Source organism: Mus pahari, chromosome 10 (assembly GCF_900095145.1).
Source record: "Mus pahari chromosome 10, PAHARI_EIJ_v1.1, whole genome shotgun sequence".
NCBI classification, from domain to species: Eukaryota; Metazoa; Chordata; class Mammalia; order Rodentia; family Muridae; genus Mus; species Mus pahari.
The window spans coordinates 98,344,019-98,349,676 of record NC_034599.1 but is presented as its reverse complement, the minus strand read 5'-3'; positions in this window follow the sequence as shown (position 1 = coordinate 98,349,676).

The window sequence follows — 5,658 nt, the reverse complement described above, 5'->3', positions numbered from 1 at the left end:
TACCCAAAAGAAGATAACTACACAAATGTAAAAATAACATCAAAAATAACAGGCAGCAACAGTCACTATTCCTTAATATCTCTTAACATCAGTGGACTCAATTCCCCAATAAAAAGACATAGACTAACAGACTGGATATGTAAGCAGGATCCAGCATTTTGCTGCATACAAGAAATGCACCTCAGTGTCTAAGACAAACACTACCTCAGAGTAAAGGGCTGGAAAACAAATTTCCAAGCAAATGGTCCCAAGAAATAAGCTGGAGTAGCCATTCTAATATCGGATAAAATCGACTTTCAACCAAAAGTCATCAAAAAAGATAAGGATGGATGCTTCATACTAGTCAAAGGGAAAATCTACCAAGGAGAACTCTCAATTCTGAACATACTTGCTCCAAATGCAAGGGCATCCGCATCCATAAGAGAAACTTTACTAAAGCTAAAAGCACACATTGCACCTCACACAATAATAGTGGGGGGTTTCAATAACCCACTCATCAATGGATAGAACAGGGAAACACAAACTAAAGAGAGACACAGTAAAACTAACAGAAGTTATGGACCAAATGGATTTAACAGATATCTATAGAACATTTCATCCTAAATCAAAAGAATATACCTTCTTCTCAGCACCTCATGGTACCTTCTCCAAAATTGACCATATAATTGGCCACAAAACAGACCTCAACAGATAGAAGAAGATTGAAATAATCCCATGCCTCCTTTCAGATCACTATGGATTAAGGCTGGTTTTCAATAAGAACAAAACCAACAGAAAGCCCACATACACATGGAAGCTGAACAATGCTGACTATATTGCTTGCCTTTGGATCCCTTTCCCCTATCTGGCCTGCCTTGTTTAGCCTCATTAGATGAAGATGCACCTACCCTGGCCTTCCTGCATGCTGATATGCCAAAGCTGGTCGATATGCACTGGAGACTTCCACTTTTCTAAGGAGCAGGGGAGGAGGGACAAGGGAAGGAGAGGTGAGAAGGAGGCACTTGAAGGGGACAAGGGGAAGGAGAGGTGAGAAGGAGGCACTTGAAGGGGGAGAGGTAGGGAAGCTTCGATTGGGATATGTAAATAGGCACCTTAATAAAAGTATTATTTTCAGATACAGAAGAGCGGGTCTTTAAAATGTAAATAATGCATAGGGAGAAGTGTTGAATATTGAGAAAGTTTGCCAGAGGAAAAATCTTGCAATATGTAGTAATTAAAAATATTTTAAGGATCCTGCCCAGTCTCATGCAGACCACACCCAACACACACTGAATAGAGCCAAGAGGACCCTATGTCTGGTGCTACAGTACCCAGGGGTTGCAGACCACATCAGAGTTCACCCTCAGCCCTAGTGCCACACAGCATGGGTGGAGCATAGCACTACTGAGATGTCCCCAGACACCTAGAAGCAGTCACATTCTACCTAGACAATCTTGGTGTTCAACACAATTTTCAAGTAAGAACCAACCAGGCCTTGGTTTTTAAGTATTTTTCTTAACACTTAGAAACACACTTAAAAATATTTTTCACAACTTATTGATTTGTTGGAAATGTCACATCATACATGCCAAACCCACTCATCTGCCTGCCCCTTTACTCCTGCTCTCTGCCATTGAAACCTCTCCCCCAAAAGATGTTGGAGTGTGTGACAGTGTATCTGTATGTCTTTACTTGCAAATGTCCAAGTGTGCATGAAGTAAGGAGGAACAGAAAGCACCCAGTTATGCATAGGAGTGGGAGGAGGACAGCAGTAGGAGAGGGTAAAACTAGGCCAAGGGGAGAACATAGGAAGCCTATGGGAGATCCGATAAAATGGATAACTACGGCAATAGTGGACTAGCACCTACCTAGCAAGTATGCCGTTTCACATTGACATCAGTTAGTACATGTGGGAGAATATAAACACCTTCAGTCAAGGAAGGGACTCTACATGAGTGTCTGGTAGGTCCAAAAGTCATGAATGTTGTTAGTCTATCACAGCGGCTACAAGATTCATTTCTCATAGTTCTGAGGACTGGATGTCCAAGATCAAGGGGTAGGCAAATTTGATCTTTGGTGAGGGCCCCCATCCTGCTTTCTTGAGAACCCTCATATTGTTGATACTGCACATATCAGAAGAGGCCAGGGAAATCTCTGAATCTCTTTAATATAAAGGTTATATCCATTGCCTGGCTTTGGGCTTGCCCTGCCATTCTAAGGAGCCTTCTGGGACCCCCAAGGGTACCCTGCTTCCCTGTGGAGGCCTGCATGGGGTCGAGGGCAGGAACAACCTGCTTGAAACCCTCTCCCACCAATCCCTTGCCAGTCAAGTCTGCCTGGGGCATGCCCAGCATAGTTGATCTGTGCACTGCTCCCTGACCTCCATTTTCTGGTTCATGACTCTTCCTTCCTTCCCAAGAAGTCCACCAGGCATCAGGATCATCCATCCAACACCAGGGACAACAAATAGCTAAAAGACAGCAATAAGAACAAAACAAGGACCAGTGAAATGTGGCACCACGATATAGCCGAGCTCTCCTGCTACAGCACGCTCTGGATATTCCCACAGAGAGGAAGCACAAGAAAATGGCCTTAAATCCAATCTCATAAAGATAATAGAGGCCTTTAAAGAAGAAATTAATAAATCCATTAAAGAAATACAGAAAAAAATAACCAAACAGGTGAAGGAAATGAGTAAAACTGTCCAAAAACTGAAAATGAAAATAGAAGCAATAAGGAAAATACAAACTGATGCAAGCCTGGATGTGGTAAACCTAGGAAAGAGAACAGGAACTACAGGACACACATCACCAACAGAATACAAGAGATGGAAGAGAGCATCTCAAGTGTAGAAGAGACAATAGAAAAAGTTGATACATCTGTCAAAGAAAATACAGAATTCAAAAAGTATATGACACAAACAACCCCCCCTCCCCAAATCTTGGGTCTGTTTGGTTGACCAAGAAACAAGCTGGAGTAGCCATTCTAATATTTAATAAAATAGACTTTAAAACAAAACTTATAAAAGGGGATAGGAAAGCACACTTCATATGCATCAAAGAAATATCCACCAAGAGCATGTTCCTATTCTGGACATCTATGCCTCAAATACAAGGGCACCCACATTTGTAAAAGAAACATTACCAAAGCTTAAATCATAATCAAACCCCACACATTAACAGTGGGAGACTTCATCAAGATTGATAAACCCTTAGCTAACTAAAATTGATAAACTTACTAAAACGAAGAGAGGAAGTATCCAAAGTAACAAAGTCAGAAATGAAAAGGAGACATTACAGTAAACACTGAGGAAATTCAAAGAATCATTAGGTTTTACTTCCAAAGTCTATACTCCAGGGCCCCCAATGGAGGAGCTAGAGAAAGTACCCAAGGAGCTGAAGGGGTCTGCAAACCTATAGGTGGAACAACAATATGAACTAACCAGCACCCCCAGAGCTCGTGTCTCTAGCTGCATATGTAGCAGAAGATGGCCTAGTCAGCCATCATTGGGAAGAGAGGCTCCTAGGTCTTGCAGACTTCATATGCCCCAGTACAGGGGAACGCCAGGGCCAAGAAGGGGGAGTGGGTGGGTAGTTGAGTTGTGGGGGAGGGTATAGGGGACTTTGGGGATAGCATTTAAAATGTAAATAAAATAAATACCTAATAAAAATTGGGGGAAAAAGTCAGTACTCCACAAAATTGGAAAATCTAAGTGAAACTGAAGATTTTCTTGATAGATTTCATCTACCCAAGTTAAATCAAGATCAAGTCAACAATCTAAACAGTCCTCGAAGGAAAAAAGCAGTCATTAAAAGTCTCCCAACCAAATAAAAGCTCAGGGCAAAATGATTTTAGCACAGAATTCTACCAGACATTCAAAGAATAGCTAATGCCAATGCTCCTCAAACTATTCCACAAAATAGAAACTGAAGAAACATTGTCAAACTCATGCTATGAGGCCACATTCACCCTAATACCTAAACCACACAAAGTCCCAACAAAGAGAATTTCAGACCAATTTCCTTTATAAATATTCATGTAAAAATACTCAGTAAAATACTCACAAACCAAATCCAAAAACACACCAAAGACATCATCCACCATGGTCAAATAGGCTTTATTCCAGGGATACGGGGGTGGTTCAATATACAAAAATCCAGCATCATAATCCACTATGTAAACAAACTGAAAGAAAAAATCCACATGATCATCACATTAAATGCTGAAAAAGCCTTTGACAAAATCCACCACCCCTTCATGTTAAAAGTCTTGGAGAGTTCAGGGATACAAAGCACATACTTAAACACAATAAAGGCAATATACAGCAAGCCAATAAATAACATCAAATTAAGTGGAGAGAAACTTAAAGCAATTCCACTAAAATCAGTGACAAAACAAGGCTGTCCACTGTCTACCTATCTCTTCCATATAGCACTTGAAGTTCTAGCCAAAGAAATGAGACAACTGAAGGTTATCGAAGGAATACAAATTGGCTATTCACAGATAATATAGTAGCATATATAAGTGACCACAAAAATCACACCAAAGAACTTCTACAGCTGATAAACACATTCAGCAAAGAGGCTGAATACAAAATTTAAAAAAATCAATAGCCCTCCTTTATACAAACAATAAATTGGCTGAACAAGAAATTAGGGAAACAACACCCTTAACAAAACATATAATATACCTCAGTGTAACTTTAACCAAGCAATGAAAGACATGTGCGACAAGAACTTCAAGTTCCTGAAGAAATAAATTGAAGATATCCAAAGATGGAAAAATGTGCATGGATCAGTAGGAGTAACAAAGTAAAAATGGACATCTTACCAAAAATAGCCTACAGATTCAATGCAATTCCCATCAAAATTCCAACACAATTCTTTCCAGATGCCGAGAGAACAATTCTCAACTTCATATGAAAAATAAAAAATCAGAATAGCCAAAACGATCCTGTACAATAAAAGAACCTCTGGGGGTGTTATCACCGTCCCTGATCACAAGCTGTATCACAGAGGAATAGTAATAAAAATTGTGTGGCATTGGTATAGAAACAGACAGGTTGATCAATGGAATTGACAGCACTTGATTTTGTACAAAGAAGCCAAGCCATACAATGTTAAAAAGAAAGCATCTTCAACAAAGAGTGTTGGTCTAACTGGATGTCTGCATGTAGAAGAATGCAAATAGACCCTTATTTATTACCCTGCACATAACTCAAGTCCAAGTGGATCAAAGACTTCAACATAAAACCAGATACACTAAATCGGATAGAAGAGAAAGTGGGGAACAGCCTTGAACACCTTGGCTCAGGAGACAATTTCCTGAACCAACGGCTCAGGCATTAAGATCACCATTGATAAATGGGACTTCATGAAACTGAAAAGCTTCTGTAAGGGAAAGGACACCATTAATAGGACAAAACAGCACCCTACAGACTAGGAAAAGATCTTCACTCACCTCACATCTGACAGAGGGCTGGTATCCTAAATATATAAAGAACTCAAGAAGTTAGGTACCAGCAAACCAAATGGCCCAATTGAAAATAGGTATGAAAGCCGGGCGTGGTGGCGCACGCCTTTGATCCCAGCACTCGGGAGGCAGAGGCAGGCGGATTTCTGAGTTCGAGGCCAGCCTGGTCTACAGAGTGAGTTCCAGGACAGCCAGGGCTACACAGAG